Source organism: Hemitrygon akajei, chromosome 32 (assembly GCF_048418815.1).
Source record: "Hemitrygon akajei chromosome 32, sHemAka1.3, whole genome shotgun sequence".
Lineage (NCBI taxonomy): Eukaryota > Metazoa > Chordata > Chondrichthyes > Myliobatiformes > Dasyatidae > Hemitrygon > Hemitrygon akajei.
The window spans coordinates 4,617,246-4,643,721 of NC_133155.1; the positions used below are offsets into that span (position 1 = coordinate 4,617,246).

A 26,476-nucleotide genomic window follows, 5' to 3' on the forward strand; every position below is an offset into this window, starting at 1 on the left:
AGAGTTTTACAGAGTTGCAGCATTTCCTCATGATTCTTGAACTCAATCCCCTGTCTAGTGAAGGCCAATGCTTCTTAATCACCTTATCAACTTGTACAGCAACTTTGAAGAATCGATGGACTTGGACACCAAGATGCTTTTGTTCTTCCTGACGAAGGGACTCGGCCCGAAATGTTGACTGCTCATTTCAACGGATGCTGCCCGACCTGCTGAGTTCATCCAGCTTTTGTACGTCTTGTCTTTTGTTCTTCCACATGGCTGAGAACCTCCCATCAACATTGTAGGTTACCTTCAAGTTTGATCTTCCAAAGTGAATCACTTTGCACTTTTCTGAATTGAACTGCATCTCCCATTTCTCCACCCAGGTCTGCAATATCCCATTATAAGCTAATAACATCTAATTGAAGTAATCCCTTTTGCCTGCATCTGGTCCAGGGTTGAATTGGGAAGGGCTGGAAGGGCCTACTCTGCGATAAATATGCTTTCATTCTTTACGTACAGTATATATGTAACAGCTTGCTAAATGCCTCTGTCGTATCTGCTTCCACCACCACCACCTCTGTCCCTATTTATTTATCTATTTATTGAGGGACAGCATGGAATTGGACCTTACAGCACTTCAAGTTGTGCCACCCAGCAACCCCCAATTTAATCCTAGCCTAATCACAGGACAGTTAACAATGACCAATTAATCTACAAACAGGTATGTTTTTGGACTATGGGAAGAAACCAGAGCACCTGGAGGAAACCCATATTTTCGATGGAGGGGTCGTACAGACTCCTTACAGATGATGTCAGAAATGAACTCTGAACTCTGACACCCTGTGCTAACTGCTATGCTACTGTGGTGCCCATTCCAAGCACCCACCACTCTCTATGCGAAAAAAAATCTGGTTTGTTATCACTGACATATGCCATTTAATTAGTTGTTTCGCGGCATGATAAAAATATAATATAAATTACAATAAGTTGTATAAAAGAATTAAATTAACAGTTATTGTAAAATGAGAGCAAATAAGTGAGATTGTGTTCATGGGTTCATTGCCTGCTCAGAAATCTGATGGTGGAGGGGGAGAAGCTGTTTGTAAAACATTGAGTGTGTGTCTTCAGGCTCCTGTATCTCCTACCTGATGGCAGCAGTGAGGGAAAGTGTGTCCTCGGTGGTGGGGGACCTTAACGATAGATGCCACCTCTCTGAGACATCACCTTTTTAAAATGCGTACAACAGGGGCATTTGTGTTACTTTCAAATCTCCACCCAAAATAATGATATTAATCCCTATTTAAAAATGTTGTCAAGTTGCCAACATCACTGATACTTCCTTACTTTTGTTTAATTTTAGGATTTGTCTAACAAGAGACTCATCAGAGTCTGTGAACATCATAATTGATTTGAATGATCATATTACTACTAGATAGAGGAAGAGGATTTGCACAATGCTGAAAGCGAAGACCATAAGCACACAATCATTGTGACTGAACTCAACAGTGATTTAAGGAAAGTGTCAGAGCATTGAGTTGTCTGGAATTTGTTACCTCAGAAAGTGGTTGAGGTAAGCGTACGAATAAAATGCAGCAAACCACTACCCTCTTAATTTAGTCATCGTGTGTAATAAGCAAATTTACTGTAGTTCTGCTGTATCGTGCGGTTCCATGACGTGATTTGGTAACAGCACAGTTGATGGATTAATGAACACTATTGGCATTCTGTCGAGTGTATTGTGGTCAGGAATACATGTTGTAATCTGTTCTTCAAAGGTCTGCTCTGCCACAATCTGCTACAACTACTGAGCAGGTGAGAAGGTGATGCACCATCAATAACTCTGAGACGTGGGTTAAGGTAGGCTTTTATTGGCTGGAAGAAAGCACAAGCAGCAAGTGACCATCACACAACATCCTGGAGACTGAGGAAGGGTCTGTGGCTCCAATCGCCTTTATACCGGAGTCTGTGGGAGGAGCCACAGGAGCAGTCAGCGGGGGGGGGGGGGGGGCGGTGTCCAGACAGGTATATGTAGTTCACCACATTCACCCCCCCTTTGTTTTAAAAGAGAGTCCCCATGGGGCGAAGTTTCTCACAAGTATATTTACAGGTTAAGTCTATCAGGTGGTCGAATCTGTCGCTGCGATCTACGTAGCACCGGCTGTGATTGCACAGTTGCCAGTGGTGATTGCACCAGAGACAGTGGTTGTGCTGGTTCTGGCCTGACTGGAGGTGTCAGCCCACTAGGCGTCAGTGATCCCTCATGTGTGTGTGAGGCGCCTGGTATATGTGCGTGCGAGACGCCCGGTATAGGAGTGTCGTGAGGAGTCTGTGTAGGGCTCAGTGTGCGCAGTGTCACGTCGGGTACAGGGTTCATAGTTACCATGGAGTGTTCGGGGTAGTGGTCTGCTGCTCCTGCAGGTGCCAGGTCGCGGACGGAGACCGTGTCCTCCCGCCCATCACGTAAGACCACGTAAGCATACTGGGGGTTCGCATGAAGTAGGTGAACCCTCTCGACCATCGGGGAGTATTTATTGCTCCTCACATGTTTCCGGAGCAGCACTGGCCCTGGGAACGTCAGCCAAGCCGGTAGGGTGGTCCCAGTGGCAGACTTCCTGGGAAAAGAGAATAGGCGCTTGTGAGGGGTGGCATTGGTGGACGTACATAACAGGGAGCGGATAGAGTGGAGTGCCTCAGGGAGGACCTCCTGCCATCGAGAGACCGGCAACCCCTTTGACTTAAGGGCTAGGAGTGTGGCCTTCCACACTGTGGCATTCTCCCTCTCCACCTGTCCATTCCCCCGGGGATTATAACTTGTGGTCCCACTAGTAGCAATACCCCTAGCCAGCAGGTACTGGCACAGCTCGTCACTCATAAAGGAGGACCCTCTATCACTGTGGATATAGCAGGGATATCCGAACAGAGTGAAGAGCTGGCACAGGGCTTTTATGACGGACGTGGTAGTGGTGTCGGGGCAGGGGATGGCAAAGGGGAATCGCGAGTACTCGTTGATAATGTTGAGAAAGTAGACATTGCAGTCGGTGGAGGGAAGGGGGCCCTTAAAATTGACACTCAGTCGCTCAAAGGGGCGGGTGGCCTTGATAAGTTGCGCCTTTTCAGGACGGTAGAAGTGCGGTTTGCACTCAGCGCAGACTTGGCAGTCCCTGGTCATCGTCCTGATGTCCTCAAGGGAGTATGGCAGGTTCCGGGCTTTCACAAAATGGTAAAATCGGGTGACCCCCGGGTGGCAAAGATCTGCATGGAGGGCGTATAGCTGGTCGAGCTGCGCGCTGGCACACGCTCCCTGGGATAGGGCATCAGGGGGCTCATTGAGCCTTCCAGGCCGGTACAGGATGTCATAGTTGTAGGTGGAGAGTTCTATTCTCCACCGCAAAATTTTATCATTTTTGATTTTGCCCCGCTGTTGGTTGCTGAACATGAACGCAACTGAGCGCTGGTCGGTCAGCAAGATGAACCTTTTGCTGGCGAGATAGTGCCTCCAGTGCCTAATAGCTTCCACTATGGCCTGGGCTTCTTTCTCCACCGCGGAGTGCTGGATTTCAGAGCCTTGAAGGGTACGAGAAAAGAATGCTACTGGCCTGCTTGACCAGGGGGCGGGCCATGTCTTGCGTAGACGGTGTTCACCGGCCGCAGGTACTGTCTTTTGAGGGCGTCCAGTGCCCCTTGGTAGGTCGGCAGGTCCCTGATAAGGGAGTAAACTTTTGGGGTGACCCTCGAAAGGAGGATTCTGTGCATAATAGCGGGCTCAGTCACTGGAATCTGTTCCAAGTATGATTGGAAGCATGCAAGCCAGAGTTCAAAGGCAAGAGCTGCTTCTGAGTCTTGAGGATCAATGTCCAATTTTTCCAGATGTAAAATGCTTTCTTCCAGCCGATAAAATTGATGCACCATCAATAACGCTGAGACGCGGGTTAAGTTAGGCTTTTATTGGCTGGAAGAAAGCACAAGCAGCAAGTGACCATCACACAACATCCTGGAGACTGAGGGAGGAGCAGTGCCTCCAATCGCCTTTATACCGGGGTCTGTGGGAGGAGCCACAGGAGCAGTCAGTGGGGGGGGGGGGCGTGTCCAGACAGGTATATGTAGTTACCACACTCCCCCTCCAAAGGGAGGGGCGTGTCCAGACAGGTATATGTAGTTACCACACTCCCCCTCCAAAGGGGGGGGCGTGTCCAGACAGGTATATGTAGTCACCACACTCCCCCTCCAAAGGGAGGGGCGTGTCCAGACAGGTATATGTAGTCACCACACTCCCCCTCCAAAGGGGGGGGCGTGTCCAGACAGGTATATGTAGTCACCACACTCCCCCTCCAAAGGGGGGGGGGGCGTGTCCAGACAGGTATATGTAGTCACCACACTCCCCCTCCAAAGGGGGGGGGGGCGTGTCCAGACAGGTATATGTAGTCACCACACTCCCCCTCCAAAGGGGGGGGGGGCGTGTCCAGACAGGTATATGTAGTCACCACACTCCCCCTCCAAAGGGGGGGGCGTGTCCAGACAGGTATATGTAGTCACCACACTCCCCCTCCAAAGGGAGGGCGTGTCCAGACAGGTATATGTAGTCACCACACTCCCCCTCCAAAGGGGGGGGCGTGTCCAGACAGGTATATGTAGTCACCACACTCCCCCTCCAAAGGGAGGGCGTGTCCAGACAGGTATATGTAGTCACCACACTCCCCCTCCAAAGGGGGGGGCGTGTCCAGACAGGTATATGTAGTCACCACACTCCCCCTCCAAAGGGGGGGGCGTGTCCAGACAGGTATATGTAGTCACCACACTCCCCCTCCAAAGGGGGGGGGCGTGTCCAGACAGGTATATGTAGTCACCACACTCCCCCTCCAAAGGGGGGGGCGTGTCCAGACAGGTATATGTAGTCACCACACTCCCCCTCCAAAGGGGGGGGCGTGTCCAGACAGGTATATGTAGTCACCACACTCCCCCTCCAAAGGGGGGGGGGGCGTGTCCAGACAGGTATATGTAGTCACCACACTCCCCCTCCAAAGGGGGGGGGGGCGTGTCCAGACAGGTATATGTAGTCACCACACTCCCCCTCCAAAGGGGGGGGGGGGCGTGTCCAGACAGGTATATGTAGTCACCACACTCCCCCTCCAAAGGGGGGGGGCGTGTCCAGACAGGTATATGTAGTCACCACACTCCCCCTCCAAAGGGGGGGGCGTGTCCAGACAGGTATATGTAGTCACCACACTCCCCCTCCAAAGGGGGGGGGGGCGTGTCCAGACAGGTATATGTAGTCACCACACTCCCCCTCCAAAGGGGGGGGCGTGTCCAGACAGGTATATGTAGTCACCACACTCCCCCTCCAAAGGGGGGGGCGTGTCCAGACAGGTATATGTAGTCACCACACTCCCCCTCCAAAGGGGGGGGGCGTGTCCAGACAGGTATATGTAGTCACCACACTCCCCCTCCAAAGGGAGGGGCGTGTCCAGACAGGTATATGTAGTCACCACACTCCCCCTCCAAAGGGGGGGGCGTGTCCAGACAGGTATATGTAGTCACCACACTCCCCCTCCAAAGGGGGGGGGGCGTGTCCAGACAGGTATATGTAGTCACCACACTCCCCCTCCAAAGGGGGGGGGCGTGTCCAGACAGGTATATGTAGTCACCACACTCCCCCTCCAAAGGGAGGGGCGTGTCCAGACAGGTATATGTAGTCACCACACTCCCCCTCCAAAGGGAGGGGCGTGTCCAGACAGGTATATGTAGTCACCACACTCCCCCTCCAAAGGGGGGGGGCGTGTCCAGACAGGTATATGTAGTCACCACACTCCCCCTCCAAAGGGGGGGGGCGTGTCCAGACAGGTATATGTAGTCACCACACTCCCCCTCCAAAGGGGGGGGCGTGTCCAGACAGGTATATGTAGTCACCACACTCCCCCTCCAAAGGGGGGGGGCGTGTCCAGACAGGTATATGTAGTCACCACACTCCCCCTCCAAAGGGGGGGGGCGTGTCCAGACAGGTATATGTAGTCACCACACTCCCCCTCCAAAGGGAGGGGCGTGTCCAGACAGGTATATGTAGTCACCACACTCCCCCTCCAAAGGGAGGGGCGTGTCCAGACAGGTATATGTAGTCACCACACTCCCCCTCCAAAGGGGGGGGCGTGTCCAGACAGGTATATGTAGTCACCACACTCCCCCTCCAAAGGGGGGGGCGTGTCCAGACAGGTATATGTAGTCACCACACTCCCCCTCCAAAGGGGGGGGGCGTGTCCAGACAGGTATATGTAGTCACCACACTCCCCCTCCAAAGGGGGGGGGCGTGTCCAGACAGGTATATGTAGTCACCACACTCCCCCTCCAAAGGGAGGGGCGTGTCCAGACAGGTATATGTAGTCACCACACTCCCCCTCCAAAGGGAGGGGCGTGTCCAGACAGGTATATGTAGTCACCACACTCCCCCTCCAAAGGGAGGGGCGTGTCCAGACAGGTATATGTAGTCACCACACTCCCCCTCCAAAGGGAGGGGCGTGTCCAGACAGGTATATGTAGTCACCACACTCCCCCTCCAAAGGGGGGGGCGTGTCCAGACAGGTATATGTAGTCACCACACTCCCCCTCCAAAGGGGGGGGGCGTGTCCAGACAGGTATATGTAGTCACCACACTCCCCCTCCAAAGGGGGGGGGCGTGTCCAGACAGGTATATGTAGTCACCACACTCCCCCTCCAAAGGGAGGGGCGTGTCCAGACAGGTATATGTAGTCACCACACTCCCCCTCCAAAGGGGGGGGGCGTGTCCAGACAGGTATATGTAGTCACCACACTCCCCCTCCAAAGGGGGGGGGCGTGTCCAGACAGGTATATGTAGTCACCACACTCCCCCTCCAAAGGGGGGGGGGGCGTGTCCAGACAGGTATATGTAGTCACCACACTCCCCCTCCAAAGGGGGGGGGCGTGTCCAGACAGGTATATGTAGTCACCACACTCCCCCTCCAAAGGGGGGGGCGTGTCCAGACAGGTATATGTAGTCACCACACTCCCCCTCCAAAGGGGGGGGCGTGTCCAGACAGGTATATGTAGTCACCACACTCCCCCTCCAAAGGGGGGGGCGTGTCCAGACAGGTATATGTAGTCACCACACTCCCCCTCCAAAGGGGGGGGCGTGTCCAGACAGGTATATGTAGTCACCACACTCCCCCTCCAAAGGGGGGGGCGTGTCCAGACAGGTATATGTAGTCACCACACTCCCCCTCCAAAGGGGGGGGGCGTGTCCAGACAGGTATATGTAGTCACCACACTCCCCCTCCAAAGGGGGGGGGGGGCGTGTCCAGACAGGTATATGTAGTCACCACACTCCCCCTCCAAAGGGGGGGGGCGTGTCCAGACAGGTATATGTAGTCACCACACTCCCCCTCCAAAGGGGGGGGGCGTGTCCAGACAGGTATATGTAGTCACCACACTCCCCCTCCAAAGGGGGGGGGGGGCGTGTCCAGACAGGTATATGTAGTCACCACACTCCCCCTCCAAAGGGGGGGGGCGTGTCCAGACAGGTATATGTAGTCACCACACTCCCCCTCCAAAGGGGGGGGGCGTGTCCAGACAGGTATATGTAGTCACCACACTCCCCCTCCAAAGGGGGGGGCGTGTCCAGACAGGTATATGTAGTCACCACACTCCCCCTCCAAAGGGGGGGGGCGTGTCCAGACAGGTATATGTAGTCACCACACTCCCCCTCCAAAGGGGGGGGGCGTGTCCAGACAGGTATATGTAGTCACCACACTCCCCCTCCAAAGGGGGGGGGGCGTGTCCAGACAGGTATATGTAGTCACCACACTCCCCCTCCAAAGGGGGGGGCGTGTCCAGACAGGTATATGTAGTCACCACACTCCCCCTCCAAAGGGGGGGGCGTGTCCAGACAGGTATATGTAGTCACCACACTCCCCCTCCAAAGGGGGGGGGCGTGTCCAGACAGGTATATGTAGTCACCACACTCCCCCTCCAAAGGGGGGGGGGGGCGTGTCCAGACAGGTATATGTAGTTACCACACTCCCCCTCCAAAGGGGGGGCGTGTCCAGACAGGTATATGTAGTCACCACACTCCCCCTCCACAGGGGGGGGGCGTGTCCAGACAGGTATATGTAGTCACCACACTCCCCCTCCAAAGGGGGGGCGTGTCCAGACAGGTATATGTAGTCACCACAGAAGGGCTCCCGGGAAACTCGGACACTGCAAAGCTTTGGGATCGGATGGTGTGAACCTTAATGTTTTGAAGGAATGTGTTAAGCAGCTGTGTGGAGTTCTGCAGCACATTTTAAATCTGAGTCTCAGCCTGGAAAGGGTCCTGACTGTGTGTAAAACATCATGTGTGGTGTCTGTACCTGAGAAGGGCTAACTGAAAGCCTTGAGTGACTACTGTCCAGTGGCCCTGACCTCTCGCACCATGAAAACCCTACAGGCTGGTCCTGGCTCACCTCTGACCCCTGGTCGGATCAGCCCTCGATCCCCTGCAATTTGTCTACTGGGAGCGTATGGGAGTCAATGATGCTGTCATCTACCTGCTGAACGGAGCTAGTCCTGTATGGATAAGCAGGAGAGCACTGTGAGGATCATGTCTTTTGATTTCTCAAGTGCCTTCAATACCATAGAAGCCTTTTAGCTGAGGAAAAGCTCCGTTCAGTGCAGGTTGGCACTTCCATTATATCCTGGGTAAGGGACTGGCAGATCACAGTTTGTGCGGCTTCAGACCTGTGTGTCGGACACGGCCATAAGCTGCACTGGGGCCCTACGGGACTGTATCGGGCCCCTTCCTGTTTACCCTGTATACCTCGGACTTCAGACACAACGCCGAGTCATGTCATCCGCAGGAATTCCCTGATGACTCAGCAATAGTTGGATGTGTAAAGAGAGGATGGGAGGATGAATACAGGGCCCTGGTGGAGGACTTCGTCAACTCAGAATCAGGTTTATTATCACTGGCATGTGACGTGAAATTTGTTAACCTAGCAGCAGCGGTTCAATGCTGAAAGGCATGGACAGAGTGGATGTGGCAAAGTTGTTTCCCATGGTGGGGGAGTCTAGTACGAGAGGACATGACCTGAGGATTGCAGGGCGCCCATTCAGAACAGAGATGCGAAAATTTTTCTTTTAGCCAGAGGGTGGTGAATCTATGGAATTTGTTGCCACGGGCGGCAGTGGAGGCCAAGTCATTGGGTGTATTTAAGGCAGAGATTGATAGGTGTCTGAGTAGTCAGGGCATCAAAGGTTATGGTGAGAAGTGGGGGAGTGGGACTAAAGGGGAGATTGGATCAGCTCATGATGAAATGGCGGAGCAGACTCGATGGGCTGAATGGCCAGCTTCTGCTCCTTTGTCTTATGGTCTAATGCAATACATAATCTAGCAGAGAGAGAAAAAAAATAAAACGTAATAATAAATAAACAAGTAAATCAATTACGTATATTGAATAGATTTAAAAATGTGCAAGAACAGAAATATTGTATATTAAAAAAAGTGAGGTAGTGTCCAAGGGTTCAATGTCCATTTAGGAATCAGATGGCAGAGAGGAAGAAGCTGTTCCTGAATTGCTGAGTGATGCACCATCAATAACTCTCCAAGACGTGAGGCGAGATATCGGCTTTTATTGGCTGGAAGAAAGAACAAGCAGCAATTGACCACCATACTACATCCTGGAGACTGAGACCAGGGCTCAGGCCCCAATCGCCTTTATACCGGGGTCTGTGGGAGGAGCCACGGTCAGTGGGAGGAGCCACGGTCAGTGGGAGGAGCCACAGGGGCAGTCAGCGGGGGGGGGGCGTGTCCAGACAGGTATATGTAGTTCACCACACTGAGTGCGTGCCTTCAGGCTTCTGTACCTCCTACCTGATGGTAACAGTGAGAAAAGGGCATGCCCTGGGTGCTGGGGGCTGTCCTTAATAATGGACCACTCCCTAATGGTGCAAGGTGAATCAGCTGCACCTCAACATCAGTAAGACAAAGGAGATGGTGATGGACTCTAGGAAGACTAAGCCTGCACTGCTCCCTGTTACTATTGATGGTGAGGACGTGGAGGTGATGAAGACCTACAAGTATCTGGGGGTGCACTTGGGTTACAGACGTGAGTGGAGCACCAACACAGAGGCTGTGTACAGGAAGGGCCAGAGTTGCCTCTACTTCCTGAGGAGACTGAGGTCCTTTGGAGTATGCAGGCCTCTCCTTCACATGTTCTACCAGTTGTTGTCACCAGTACAATCTTCTATGTGGTGGTGTGCTAGGGCAATGGCATCAACATAGGTGATGCCAACAGGCTCAATAAACTGATTAGAAAGGCCGGCTCTGTTATAGGAGTCAAACTGGACACTCTGGAGGCTGTGGTAAAACAAAGGAACCTACAGAAATCTTGGCAATTCTGGACAATGTTTCTCGCCCTCTACATGCCACCTTGGCTGAACAGAGGAGCATTTTTAGTAATAGATTAATACAACTGCATTACTCTAAAGAGCACTATATGAGGTCATTCTTACTCTCGGCCATTAGGCTCCATAATGAGTCAACCTATAGCTGGGGAAGTGATAACCCCTCCTGAAACACTGTTTTAAGTAACTTTTATTCTTTCTTATTTCTCTTCTAACATTTGTGTATCTGTGCACTTGTAATGCTACTGTGACACTGTAATTCCCTTTGGGATCAATAAAGTATCTATCTATCTATCTATCTATCTATCTATCCATCTTTCTACAGTGTGGCATTTCATCAGAATGTAACTATCAAATTATAGCTGTCTTATCTGTCTTCATAACAAGATAAGTGAATTGACGGTAAAAACAGAAATAAACAAGTATGCTTTAATAACTTTTTACAGAGACATTAAAGTTCAAAATAAGTTTTATTATCCAAGTACATACGTATGTGTCACTATATAAAACCCTGAGATTCATCTTCTTGTGGGCATACTCAATAAATCTATAGAATAATAACCATAAAAAAATCAATGAAATATCACCCAACTAGGGCATTTAACCAGACCGCAGAAGACAACAAACTGCAACTACAAAAGGAAGAAGTAATAAATAAACAATAAATATTAAGAACATGAGATGGAGAATCCTTGAGAGTCTGTACATTGGTTGTGGGAACATTTCAGTGATGGGGCAAGTGAAGTTGAGTGAAGTTATCCCCTTTGGTTCAAGAGCCTGATAGTCGAGGGGTAGTAGCTCTTTCTGATCCAGGTGGTATGAGTCCTGAGGCTCTTATACCTTTTTCCTGTTTGCAGCAGTGAGAGGCGAGCATGTCCTGGGTAGTGGGTGCTGCTTTCCTGTAAATATGCTCAATAGTTGGGAGGGACTGGGCTGGATTCACTACTTTTTATAGGATTTTCCATTCAAGGACATTTCTGTTTCCACACCAAACTGTGATGCAGGCAGTCAATACACCCTCCATCACACATCTACAGAAGTCTATCAAAGTTTTAGATATCATGCCGAATCTCTGCAGACTCCAGTAGAGATATTGCCATGCTTTCTTTGTGGTTCTTGATTAGCATTTTGAAGAGCTGTTGGTAGCTCTGTCTATAAAGGATAGGTGAGAAATGATATTTTCTCAAAAATTCAATATGTAGAATCAGTTTGGACAGATTTAAGAAACAGTAGAGATAAGAAGTTATTGATGAAGTATTATTAGGGCCCATAACATGAATTTTTGCTGCAGGACAGGGAATAAATTGAGAGGTAATGGGAACGTAAGAAATCTTGCAATAATCATAAGCAATTTTCATCAGCGTATAGATGTGATGACTCACATTGGCCTTGAGGGTGAGCTCAGACTGTATATTTGGGATTGTTTTTTAGAGCAATACTTTGACGAACAAACAACATAGCTGAAATTTTTTAGATCTGGCATGATGCAAAAAGTTGGATTAATTACTAGAACATAGAACTGTACTGCACAGGAGCTTCCCCTTTGGCTTTCGATGTTGTAGTTAGTTAATTAAGATAATAAGACCCAATTAAACTAATCTCTTCTGCCTGCACATGCCCCCAAACTCTCCATTCTCTGCATATTCATGTGCTGATCTCATAAGGAAAGATTTCCTAGAAAATAAAGGTTATTGTCCAATAAAACTTCAAGTTAAGGATGAGAAACTAGTGTCATAAACTTCAGTGAAGATAATTGGAATGGTATAATGATACAGTTGACTGAAATGTATGCAGAAAAGAGATTAAAGGGTAAAATGGTACAATTACTGTTACAGAGATGATGTTCTATAAATTCCAACAGAGGTTTACTCTTGTGAGAAAGAAAGACTGCATGTGGAAGTAAATCCGAAAGGCTTCTACAGTTATATTAAAAGCAAGAGGATAGTGAGGGATAAAATTGGTCCCTTAGAGAATCAGGGTGGTCAGCTATGTGTGGAGCCGAGGGAGATGGGAGAGATTTTGAACGATTTCTTCTCTTCGGTATTCACTAAGGAGAAGGATATTGAATGGTGTAAGGTGTGGGAAACAAGTAAGGAAGTTATGGAACCTATGACAATTAAAGAGGTGGAAGTACTGGCGCTTTTAAGAAATTTAAAAGTGGATAAATCTCCGGGTCCTGACCGGATATTCCCCAGGACCTTGAGGGAAGTTTGTGTAGAGATAGCAGGAGCTCTGACGGAGATCTTTCAGATGTCATTAGAAACAGGGATTGTGCCGGAGGATTGGCGTATTGCTCATGTGGTTCCATTGTTTAAAAAGGGTTCTAGAAGTAAGCCTGGCAATTATAGACCTGTCAGTTTGACATCAGTGGTGGGTAAATTAATGGAAAGTATTCTTAGAGATAGTATTTATAATTATCTGGATAGACAGGATCTGATTAGGAGTAGCCAGCATGGATTTGTGCGTGGAAGGTCATGTTTGACAAACCTTATTGAATTTTTTGAAGTAGTTACGAGGAATGTTGACGAGGGTAAGGCAGTGGATGTAGTCTATATGGACTTCAGCAAGGCCTTTGACAAAGTTCCACATGGAAGGTTAGTTAAGAAGGTTCAGTCGTTAGGTATTAATGCTGGAGTAATAAAATGGATTCAACAGTGGCTAGATGGGAGATGCCAGAGAGTAGTGGTGGATAATTGTTTATCGGGATGGAGGCCGGTGACTAGCGGGGTGCCTCAGGGATCTGTTTTGGGCCCAATGTTGTTTGTAATATACATAAATGATCTGGATGATGGGGTGGTAAATTGGATTAGTAAGTATGCTGATGATACTAAGGTAGGAGGTGTTGTGGATAATGAGGTGGGTTTTCAAAGCTTGCAGGGAGATTTATGCCGGTTAGAAGAATGGGCTGAACGTTGGCAGATGGAGTTTAATGCTGAGAAGTGTGAGGTTCTACATTTTGGCAGGAATAATCCAAATAGAACATACAGGGTAAATGGTAGGGCATTGAGGAATGCAGTGGAACAGAGAGATCTAGGAATAACAGTGCATAGTTCCCTGAAGGTGGAGTCTCATGTAGATAGGGTGGTGAAGAAGGCTTTTGGAACGCTGGCCTTTATAAATCAGAGCATTGAGTACAGAAGTTGGGATGTAATGTTAAAATTGTACAAGGCATTGGTAAGGCCAAATTTGGAATATTGTGTACAGTTCTGGTCACCGAATTATAGGAAAGATATCAATAAATTAGAGAGAGTGCAGAGACGATTTACTAGGATGTTACCTGGGTTTCAGCACTTAAGTTACAGAGAAAGGTTGAACAAGTTAGGTCTCTATTCATTGGAGCGTAGAAGGTTGAGGGGGGATTTGATCGAGGTATTTAAAATGTTGAGAGGGATAGATAGAGTTGACGTGAATAGGCTGTTTCCATTGAGAGTAGGGGAGATTCAAACGAGAGGACATGATTTGAGAGTTAGGGGGCAAAAGTTTAAGGGAAACACGAGGGGGTATTTCTTTACTCAGAGAGTGATAGCTGTGTGGAATGAGCTTCCTGTAGAAGTAGTAGAGGCCAGTTCAGTTGTGTCATTTAAGGTAAAATTGGATAGGTATATGGATAGGAAAGGAGTGGAGGGTTATGGGCTGAGTGCGGGTAGGTGGGACTAGGTGAGATTAAGAGTTCGGCACGGACTAGGAGGGCCAGAATGGCCTGTTTCCGTGCTGTGATTGTTATATGGTTATATGGTTATATGTGAATGATATAACATCTGGGGATAGCTGAGGAAGTTAAGGATGGTGTCACGCTGAAATAAAAGGCATACAAAGCTACTAGTAGGTCACTAGATTGGAAAATATTTAGAAGCCATCGAAGAATTATTCAAAACAAAGTGAAGAAGGAAAAACAGACTGCATGTGCTTCCAAAAATGCATAAAAAGTGTATAGCTAAACTAGGCATTGGTGCCTCGAAAGAAGAGGCTGGAGGAATTAATAATGGAGATTCGAGAAGTTATTAATAAATATTTTGGTCTGGCCTTCCTAGTGGACAGACCATAATCATCCCCAAAATAACAGATAACACAGGGTTTATAGGGAGGGATGAACTTAAGCACACTTTAAAGCAGAGAGAAAGCATGGTGCAAATTGGTGAGGCTAACCTCCTGGATAAGATATCCTGCAACTTTGCATCTTGAAAGAAGTAGGTGAGGAGGTGGTGGATGCCATTGCTTCATTAACTTGCCGGATTCTGAAGAGACTCCCGAAAAATATAACATCATTCTTCAAGAAAGCAGGAAGACAAAGCAAGGAAGTACAGGCAAGTTAGCCTAAAGTCTGTAATTTGAAAAAAAACCCTGAAATCCCTCACTAAAAAGGCAATATTTTGAAATAGTAGGGCAATCAATCAAAATTAATAGTTTTATGAAAGGGGTATCATGTTTAACAAATTTGCTGGAGTTCTTTAAGAATGTTAAAGAAGGGTGATTAAAGGGGAGAGAGTGGATTAGGAGTATTAAGACTTTTGGAGGTATTTCAAAGTAAATTTATTATCAAAGTACATATATGTCACCAAATACAATCATGAGATTCATTTTCTTGTGGGCATAATCAAAGAATCTGTAGAATAGTAACCGTAACAGAATCAAAGGAAAACTGTTCAACCAAGGTGCAGAAGAGAACAAACTGTGCAGGTACAAAAAGAAAGAAATAATAAAAATAATAATTAATAAATAAGCAATAAATATTGAGCATGTGAAATGAAAAGTCCTTGAAAGCAAATCCATTGGTTGCGGGAACATTTCAATGATGATGAGAGTGAAGTTGAGGGAAGTTATCCCCTTTGGTTCAAGAGCTGATGGTTGAGGGATAGTGACTGTTCCTGAACCTGGTGGTGTGAGTTCTGAGCTCTGAGATTCCTGTGTCTTCTTCCTGATGGCAGTAGTGAGAAGAGAGCATGTCCTGGGTGGTGTGGGCCCCTGGTGATGGATGATGATGGCACTTGATAAAGATCCACATAAAAGAAAATTAAACAGGAGTGCACAGGGTTTGGGATAGTTTATATTGGCTTTGGAAAGTGAGTATCTAACTAAGAAAAACCAGAGGCTCAGGGAAAATAGATCATTTTCAAATGACAGACGGTAGGTACCTAGGAGTCACAGTGTTGTGACCTCTACTATTTACAATTTATGGTAATAAGGAACCATACCAATTTACAATCTATGCTAATGACGACCATACCATCATTACCGTTTGCCATCAGGAAGAGGTACAGGAGCCTCAGGACTGCTGGGGTGGGGGTGGTAGAGGCAGGTACAGTATGGTCTCTGACACGTATAGATATAGCTAGGGTGCCTAAGAATTTTACACACTACTGCATTTGTCAACATGGACCGGTGAGTGAATTTGTAAATCTGGTGGGAGCACAGGACCTTGGGAATGGTAAGGGTGGAGCACCACGAGAGGGGTGTGGGACAGCTGGCAGAGAAGGAGTGGCTGGGTGGGGGGCGGTGTGGTGTGAATGCAAACACACTCAGCTCTGAGACACCAGGCAAGATAATTTGATTTGAAACAACCGGCTTATTGATCATTACAGAATGTCTCTCTGGTGTTTCTCACTCCCTCCCCTCTCCCTTCCCCTTTTTGCAACCGTGATTCCCCTCTCCCTGTCCTCTTCCCACTGTCAGTCCACAATAGACTGAGAATCAGTCCAGAATCAGGCTTGTCATTACTCAGATGTGTCATGAAGTTTTCTTGTGGCAGTAGTATAGTGCAATGCATGCAATTATGGCAGTCTTGGGCATACTAGCTTCATATATGTGTGTTAGACTTTTGCACTGTGTTGTAACAGAACAAAGTTACTGGAGAGACATTGAAGCTAGTGGATACAGAAGTGTTTTATTCAACAAATTAGACACTCTTGGAGGAAGAGGCCTCTTCGGCCCGATAGTACATTACATCTTATATGTTGAAGATCAAAGGTAACAGCAGGATAGTTCTCTAGTTACAATGTATCTACAATACTTCCTTTGAATCACATATGGTTTTCACACACCCCTTTCTTTGCACCCACACTCCAGACACCCAAAATGAATGTTAATCAGAATTGTCTGGTTTTCAAGCAAATGGTGTCCACAGCTCCAGGAAAACTACTATTCTGGGCTTCTTTTTAAATTTAATCTACACTCCAAGTTCATGTCTAAAGAATTACTGCTGTTAAAATTAATATTTGTTGTATTATCTAACTCCAGAATGTGCAACAGTACTGTATATTTATAGTAAATTGCAGCACATATGCATTGATTGCTGCTTTCCAAACTGAGTTGTATTGAAGTCAGGTGAACCAAGGTCAAGAAGTGGAATGCAATATACCTTTGTTCTAATATTGTGTTTTTTGCAAAGATGAGTCCCCATCACGGGTACTTAATAATTGTTTTACTCACATCCCTTGGATGTAATAGCTCTGGTCTAACACTGGAGGGTGAAATTGCTTTGCACTTCGAATCATGTTGAATTGCAGCAAAATCGTCAAACAGGAGCTGCTGAAACATGGCTACAGAAATTTGACTTGCATTTTTGCAACTTCTTTTACACTTCAAGGCAGCCCAGATCACTGTGCGATGTTTCACTAAGGACATCGCTTGACTCACAGCAGAGTGGGAGAACAGCCTGACTCAGTCCTGCAAAGTTTTGATGCGGCGAGATTAATTTACAACTGCAAATAAGAAAAAATTTGCATTCATTGTGTCCTCAGGGCGTCCCACATAAAAGTTCTTCTGCTTCATTTGATGTTTTTCTGTGATCATATTCCCACAAGTATAATTAGATTAATGTCCTGTTAATCGTTGCCTGTTAAGGTTGACTGAGGGAAGACTGTGATTGTCACTTGAGAGGTTTAAAATATCGGATGACTTAGTGCTTTAAAAAGACACAATATTGTGCAAAATATAGTTTCTCAGGTTATTCATTTCTGGGCAAAATCATGAGACAATAAAAAAGGGATTGGACATTTAGGGTCTCAATCCGCACTCATGAGGGTGACATTTTTTATGTCACGCAACACAAGGTGAAAAAATCTCCAAGCAGAAATTGGCAATGAACAATCTCTGTCAAAGTAGGAGCATATTGCACGACAGGTACAGCTTACAAAATTGTAACACACATAAAATGTTGGAGGAACTCAGCAGGTCAGGCAGCATCTATGGAAATGAATAAACAGTTGACATTTCGGGCCGAGACATCGACTGTTAATTCATTTCCATAGGTGCTGCCTGACCTGCTGAGTTCTTCCAGCATTTTTATGTGTGTTGCTTTTGATTTCCAGCATCTGCAGACTTTCTCATGTTTACGATTTACAGCGTACAACATTGACCCATTCCTGAGAACTGTTCATGCCCTGTGTGAGAGGATCACAGAAAGAGCTGTGACAGGACGGAGAGGGGTGTGGGGATGTGCAGCCAGCATCCAGCCTCCTTGACTTTGCATAGTTGTTGCACCTGGAAGTTAGTTGAGGAGTGGAGAGAGTTCTGGGTGTGTAGGTAGTCGTCTTCTCCTTTGCAGATGCTTTCTTCATTACGATAGTTCTGGTGCACCTCTCTGACTATCATGGAGAATGTCTGAAATCACATTACTGCATTGAAAAGAGGCAGAAGCTCTGTACAAGGAAACCTGCTCCATGGGGAACCTTGCAGGTCCTCGTTCAGCACCTTTCTCCTGATATAAAACATCTGAATATGTTCTAGATTTCATTTTGACCAATTTCAGGTTTTTCTACAAAGGACTAAAATAGTCTAGGAAAGGGTCCTGTCATATCATTCTTCACCTCTGAACTTTACATTTGTACAAAGTTGTCTGGGGGACAGAGAAAAAAAGATAGTGGAGTTACAAAGTACAAAAGTACAAAGTAAATTTATTATCAAAGTACATATATGTCACCATTTATTTGTTTTCTTGTGGGCATTCTGGATAACTCCAATAACAATAGAATTAATGAAAGGCTGCACCAACAGGGCGGACAGCCAGTGTACAAAAGAGACCAAACTGTGCAAATACAAAAAGAAAGGAATGACAATACTAAATAAATAAACAATAAATATTGAGAACATGAGATGAAATGTCCTCGAAACAAAGACACAAAGTTGGCGCAGAGACAGAAAACAGAGCAGAGATGACGGGCATGAAATTATCTTGAGAGTCAGGGAGTGGTGAAATGTTGTTTCTTGTTTATTAGGCTGAAGATGGTAGTTAGTTTTACCACCAGGAGCCAACCTCACTACATCCTAGTGCCTATTCATGACTTAGAGAAAGGTGCACAAGGCCTCATTTCAAAATTCAGTTCAAACCTGATTGTGTATTTGGTAAGAAGGGCATAGCCAGAGAGGTGAATGGTGCGATAGCAAGTTACGACATGCACTCAAGCACCCCAGCTTCCAGGTTTTAGACGCTCTAACTCCCTGGAGAAGGGATAGCTGCACTGGCCCTTTTAAGATTCAGGATCATCCTGCTAATTGGCAATCATGTTTTGGGTGCCAAGAATTGGGAATTTAAAGAGCACATGAAATGAGGTTCGGTGCTCAATCATAAGCCTACTAGCGATTTCGCCTAGCATTTCTTTTGTGCTCAGTTCTTGATCCAGTTTGATACTGTGTCTCGATCCTTGCCTTGGATACTCCAGTAACTGGGTCCAAACGCTTCTCACCAAGGACTCTCGTCACTATACAATTGAGCCAACGTGGACTCAGTGGGCTATCGAAGCCTTTCGTCAGCCACAGCAAGAAAACTTCAAGACAGAACCTGGAGATACACAACCTCCAGGTCGCTGCGTGCGAAGTATTGTAGGGCGGAAGCCAAAGTTGCTCAGGTGAGGCTGTCAGTTGCCTTTTGGAGAGATTCGTTGGTGACCCAGTCTTCCTCATCCAGTGCTCATTAGTGTTTTAACTCCACCCGTCCCGGTTCCAATTGGAGCATGGCAGGGTGGCCTTCATTATCTCTCCTCTGAATGGAAGAGCCCTGGCCTGGGCCACCACACAGTGGGAATGAAGGTCGGAGATTTGCTGGGACTCAGAGGAATTCATGCCTGCTCTGAGGAAGGTGTTCCATCACCCTGTTGGAGCCAGCTGAGCTTTGGACCACCTGATGAAAATTCGACAGGGTGGAAGGTCAGCAGCCGACTATACAATTGCATTTCAAACCTTAGCCCAAGAGAGCTGCAGGAACAGGGCGACTGTGACCACTCTATACCGCCATGGATGCCGAGAGGAACTGGAGGATGCCCTCACCTTGAGAGAGCCAGCGGAGGACTTAGAGGTTCTGATTGTCCAGTATATTCTTCTCAATAATCGTCTGGCACAGTGTAGGTGGAACAACATCAAGAAGTCAAAGAGGGCTAGCCAGAGCTGGGCCTCAATGCATTAATTTCCCATCCCCCCGATCTTGGACCATGACCGGCCCATCTCCTGCTCAGGATCTCGTCAAGCTCAGGTAAATCGGAGTCAAGGTTGCTGCCATTACTGCTGGCTGGATGTCTGAAGCTGCAGCTGTCGGGAGAACTGTTCAGACCAGCTAGTGTGGGAAGATTGTGATGGGAGCAGCCACTAACCCCCAACCTCAGAGATTTTGGTATTATGCTGGAGGTGAAGATCTCCTGCGATAAGAACCGATGAGAGATGAATGCTTTTTTGGATCCTGGAGCATTGGGAAATTTTCTGGACTGCAAGGGGAGATGCCTAAGAACAGTCCTCCGTTCGGCTGTTGGTCCCGAGTTCTGTCCAGTCCCAGGTACTCCAAAGGGGACATTCATCGAGAATGACCGCTCACCCAGGGATTGCCAAGACTCTCGAGCTTATCAAGAGGAGGCATTGGCGGCCCGGAATAACAAAAAACATTTGGTAGTACGTGCAGGGATACGAGGTGTATGCCCAAAACAAGGAGCCTCATACCTGACCTCAAGGGCTTTTCCACACCCTACCTATTCTGGACAGACCATGGGCTCTGTCACAGGTCTTCCTCCTTCCAAGGGGAAGACTCTTACCGTGGTAATTGTCGTTGTTTTTTTCAAAGACCTGCAAATTCATTGCCTTGGCCAGACTATCAGCTGTGGTGGAGATGTCCAAAATTGTCTGGCACCAGGTCTTCAGGATCAGTGGTTTTCTGGTGGACATTGTGTTAGATCATGGTCAACAATTTGCATCACGCTCTTGCAAACCGATCAGGGCAACAGCAAGTCTTTCCTCTGGGTTTCACCCACAGTCCAATGGCCAGATGGAGCAGTGAACCAAGATATGGAATGTACCCCAGGATGCCTGGCCTTTGAAAGACGATACATTTGATGTGGGCAGAGGTCGCTCACAGCACTTTACAGCATTCAGTGCATGGGACGTCCGCTTTCAAATGCTAATTTGGGCATTCTCCACCACTCTTCCCTGAGCAGGAGGCAGAGGTTGGAGTTCCTGTGGCCGAAGATTGCATCTGATGCTGGCTGCAGTGAGAGATGGACAATGGTAGGGCAAGGGAGAGTTTGTCAGCTTCTACCCAGAAGGCTGAAATAAAAGCTAGACACAAGAAAAGACAGGGGCTAGTTTGTGCAGCCTGGGTAACAGGTCTGGCCACCGACTCAGGATTTGCCTTTCTGAGTGGAGTCCTGGAAGTTGGCGCCCAAGTTCATTGGACCCTTCAAAGTTCTCAGGAAAGAAAATCTGGTAGCCTGCACCTTGCAGCTCCCCAAGGCCCTCAAAATAAATCTCACTTTCCACATTTCCAAATTAAATCCTGTGAACACCAGCCTGTGAGCCCCACCACCAGCAGTTCCACCACCACCCAGATTTGCTGACGGGAACAGGTCAAGTCACTTTTATTGTCATTTCGACCATAACTGCTGGTACAGAACGTAGTGAAAATGAGACAACATTCCTCCAGGACCCTGGTCTTCACCGCAAGAGGAATTTTGGATTCACAAACTGTTCAGGGTATTTGGCCTGGGAAGGAATCAGACCCAAGGAATGGGACACCTCGGATCCTACTCACATCCATGACTACAATCATCATCCCTCCGAGCAGCCAGGAGTCGGCCATAAGGGAGGTGGTCCTGTAATGACATGTACCCAACCGTGCCCCTTCCGGGATTCAGGCTGAACATCCCTGGAGAAGGGATAACTGGTGCAGCCCCTTTAAAGATTCAGGACATGTTTTGGGAGCCAAGAATTGAACATTTAAAGAACCCCTGAACTGAGGCTCAGAGCTTAATCGTAAGTCTACGGGCGATTTTGTCTGGAGTTTGTCTTGTGCTCAGTACTCAATCCAGTTTGATACCGTGTCTCAATCCTTGCTTTGGCTACTCCAGCAACTGGGTCCAAACCATCCTCGTCAAGGACTCTCGTCACATAGCATTCATGTTAACAGATGAAGTGATACATTTTTTTGAAGTAGAATTGAATCAATCTATACTCTCCAAAACTGCTCCCATTTTGTGCTTTATAGGAGCTGCCCTCCTCCAGACTGTCACCGTCTTGGTGAGAGGTGTCGTGAGAATGATTGCCATTGACGTGAAGGGGACGTTTGGTCAAATTTGGAATCAACATGTCCTGGTAAAACTCAATGGGCATTATAGACTGATCGGGAGCCGTACCTCACAAAAGGAAAGGTAATTAAGTCTGTTAGTTATTAGTGCAGGAATTCCTCAGGTCAACACACAGGGCCCAATCATCTTCAAAATTCTCAAGATATGACGGTCAGAACAACTGAAAAATGTTCGATTCCAATGCTGCTTCTCAGCAGATGAAATGGCCCACGCCTCATGCATTTAGCCAAGCGTTGAAAGCAACCGAGTGTGTGGTTAGTGACATGCACAAATAGCATTAACTTCCTGGTATTTTGTATTTAATACTTCAGTAATATTGTAAATATCTTGTTTGATTAAGCATTCTTTGTTGCTTACGTACTTCATTACAGGTTATAATAGAAGTATGGGAATGGCATACGTCATTAAACCACCATGTCATATGTACGTGCCTCATTGAAAGTTGAAACAAAGTACACACCTTCATCTCCTGTGCTTTTCTTTTGATTAGTTTTGGAGTTACAAGACATAACATACGGGAGGTGCCATTAATCAGAAAGTCAGCTTGATCAGCCTTAAAAATGCTATGTTATAAGGGAGGGTCAGAGGCTGCATCCTGTATTGAATGACTTGTCTCGTGAAATGTGAAAACCTTCTCCCTTCTACAAGTGACTTGTCACAAATATGCTGATTCGCGATGGAACACGTGGCAGTTGCCTGGATAAATGGAGCATCAACAACTCAAGAAGCTCGACACAATCCTATTTGGCTGACATCCCACACGCCACTTTAAACATTCATTCCCACTACTACTAACGCCACGTGCATCACCGACTGCAGCTACTCTCCTTGCTTAATGCTACTGTTACATCGGAAAATGGTGCATCACTGTCTGGTATGGAGGAGCCACTGCACAGGATCGGAAAGGTCTGCAGAAAGTTGTAAACTCAGCCAGCTCCATCATGGGCACTGGCCTCCCCAGCATCCAGGACAGCTTCAAAAGGGAATGCCTCCAAAAGGTAACATACATTATTAAGGACCTCCATCATCCAGGACATACCCTCTTCTCATTGCTACCATCAGGAAGGAGGCACTGGAGAGTGAAGATAATACTCAATGTTTCAGGAACAGCTTCTTCTGCTCTGCTATCAGATCGTGTATATTATATATACACAAGTATGTGTTTCTTATAAATTTGTTTGCTTGTAATGTGCTATGCTAGTATGATGTAGCTGATCATAGTCTTTCCAGGACCATAATTGTTCTTGACAATTTTTTTCATATAAGTGGTTAGCTATTGCTGCCTTCTTCTGCCATTATGAATACTCTTCAGAGATTGTCTGCCTGGTGTCAGTGGTCACATAACCAGTCTTGTGATGTACACCAGCTGCTCATATGACTTCACATGACCCTGATCGGGGTGGGGGGGGGGGGGGAAGCTAAGAGGGTAAGCAGATACTACACCTTGCCCAAGGGTGATCTGCAGGCGAGCAGAGGGAATGATCACTTTACTCCTCCTTTGAATAGAGACATATCTCCATCCCACCACCCTATATTGTAAAATACAGTTTTATTATTAAGTATTACAGCGTACTGTTGCTGCAAAACAAAAGTTTTACAACATATGCCAGTGATATTAAACCTGATTCTGAAATATGTGAACAAGTGGAGTCCGAGTTTAATCTTTTAGATACTCATATTTTTTTACAATCTTGCTGCTTTTCAGATATCAAGCAAAATGGTGTCTGAAAAGATCAAAATAGTGATACCGTGACCTCCCCTGGCTTGGAGAAGAACAACTATCAATTATATATGAAAATAATATCATATTCACTTGCTCTGAAGATCTTCAACTCATTACACAAGGAAATGAAGATTTGGTGTAGAGATTAGGCAGAGCCAGGGTCAGAGGTTAAGGAAAAACCCAAGGTTTGATCGATTTGAGTTCTAGGCTGAATCAAGGCACAGGGCCTGGGCCCAAGCGTGTATCAAAGTGGCAAGGTCTGGGTCTGAGAGAGAGGAATGACCCGAGCTGCCAGGCCAGATTGAAAAAATCAGGGTCTTGGGGCCAGAGGCGAGGGATGGGCTGGTGTTCATCTCACTGCTCCATGAAATTTGCTCTTCTCTTTGCTGGGTGTGACCTATAAGTAACTGGTTCCTGAATCGGCTGTGGCTGGCTTAGTGGCTGTGGACTTACTTCTGTGAACTTCAGCTCTGAATGTTGTTTGCTTACTTTGATTGTTTGCACAATTTATTAGTTTTCCGCCCAGCACGTTGGGTGTTTGACGGTCTTTTTTTGCTTTAATGCATTCTATTGGGTTTCTCTGCTTTGTGGCTGTCTGTAAGGAGACAAATCTCAAGGTTGTATATGATACACTGTACATACTTTTATAATAAATGTACTTTGAACTTTGGTAAAATATTGTGCATAAATGTACATATATTGGGAAATTCCATTCCTCCACCTTCCCCCATTCTTATCAACACTATTTAATTACATTTTTCACATTGCTGGAGAACTCATCTCATACCTAGAGTGTCTGACCTCCACATGAAACTGTACAAGAGCTTTTACTGTCTATTGTCTGATTTACACAGTACCTGCAGGCAAAATGTCCAGATGATACTTTGAAAAGAAGAAAACATTAATTTACTTTGGAGGTCAAGACCCATCTTTGAAATTATGGATAAAGTATTTCTGGCACTAATTTCAATTCAGTAAACAAGGAAATTGGGGGTTTGAGATCAACAAGTCATGCAGCATCTAAGGAGGGGAATAAGCAGCCAATGTTTTGGGCCAAAACCCTTCTCAGCTGCAAAAGAATTGACTGGTTATTCCCCTCCATAGATGCTGCCAAGCTTTGGCATTTTGTGCATGCTATTCAAAATTTCCAGTACCTGCAGAATCTCTTGTGGTTTGGAATTTGAGATCTGTGCGGATGGTACACAGTGATCTCCATAAATGTATATAGAGCTGTAGTGCTCGAAGTTGGGTGGCAGGGTGGAGATGCATATCTACCAAAGGAGGTTAAAGTACCTTCTTCAGCTAACCTGCAGGCAAGGTGTAGCCACCGCACCCCCCCAATCAGAGCCACTTGAAGCCATAGGAGCAGGTTGTGTGAGCAGCCGGTGCAGATCACAAGTCCCGGTTATGCGACCACTGACGCCAGGTAGTCAATCTCTGAAGAGTATTGATAATGGCTGGGGTCACCTGTCTGGTAAAGAGACTTCACAGAAGAAGGCAATGCCAAACCAATTCTGTAGAAGAATTCGTCAAAGACCATGATTGCCCACGTCATACGACACGGCACATAATGCTGATGAGTGCTCTATGTATGATAGCATTTGATCTATCTGAAAGCTTATTTCCTCTCTACTGCTGTTCCTTTCTGGACGTAAATGTTATTGGCTTTTCATAATCATCTTCTGCCCGATGGTACAAGACAGCACCAATTCTGTAGTAATGTGTCACGCTTCAAGTTCTGCCACTTGAAGAATGAACTAGCAGACTGTCATCGTTCTCTGGAATACACAAGAGCCTTGTTCTGTGCATCAGTCCACCTCCACTTCACATGTTTGCAGCAGATGCTGCAGTGTAGATAAGAGCGTTACCACATCTGGTGAGAAGTTATAATAATTCAGCATCCCAGTTGTGTTCCAGCTCAGTTGCATTAAACAGGGGAGGGGTGTGGCTGTGAACTTCTGCCTTCTCTTGAAACTGGGTACACACTGAATGTGTGTTTGTCCCCTTTGCTGTTGCAGCCCATCTGTTTCAAAGCTTGACATGTGTGTTCAGAGATGCTCTTCTACACACCACTGTTGTAATGCGTGGTTATTTGAGTTACTGTTGCCTTCCTGTCAGCTTGAACCGGTCTGACCTCTCTCATTAACAAAGTGTTTTTGTCCACAGAACTGCCGTTCACTGGATGTTTTTTGCTTTTCGCACCATTCTCCATAAATTCTTTTGTGTGTGAACATCAGCAGTTTCTGAGATGTTCAAACAATCCCGTCTGGCACCAACAATTATTCCACGGTCAAAGTCACAGATCATATTTCTTCCCCATTCTGACGTTTGGTATGAACAACAACTGAGCCTCTTGACCATGTCTGCATGCTTTTATGCATTGAGTTGCTGCCGCGTGATTGGCTGATTAGATATTTGCATTAAAGAGCAGGTCTACAGGTGTACCTAATAAAGTGGCCATGGAGTGCAGCTCTTTCTCAACAATGTGCTGCCCCTGGATATTTAACTTCATTCTCCAAGTGCGCTTGCTTCTCCTTCAGCATCAGGCTCCCTTTTCTACCCTCTGCGGCGCCTCTTGCAGATTCGGCAGGTGTTTCTCGCTTGAGGTTCCTGTAAGGCAGGATATCCAAGTACACAATGAACTTGGGAACACCCTGAAGCAGTCCCTCCATAATTCTTCAACATGCAACGGTTGTGGGTGGAATGCCAAGGATAATCAGATATATGCGAAAAACGTTTGTATATTCTGACATTCAAAAACGTTTTAAAATGGACTGTCTGAAATTGCTTGCTGACATGCACGACTCTATATGCAACTGAGTGAACG

General features: G+C 46.7%; 1 long non-coding RNA gene across 3 annotated transcripts in view; it reads left to right on the plus strand.

Moving 5' to 3' along the window:
* The window catches only part of LOC140719743 (uncharacterized), a 157,355-nt gene that overhangs the window by 99,006 nt on the left and 31,873 nt on the right, over positions 1–26,476 (plus strand). For all 3 annotated transcript variants that reach the window (XR_012096993.1, XR_012096991.1, XR_012096992.1), the window contains exon 3: positions 1,343–1,552. This is a non-coding gene — a long non-coding RNA (uncharacterized lncRNA). The remainder of the gene's footprint in view (positions 1–1,342; positions 1,553–26,476) is intronic.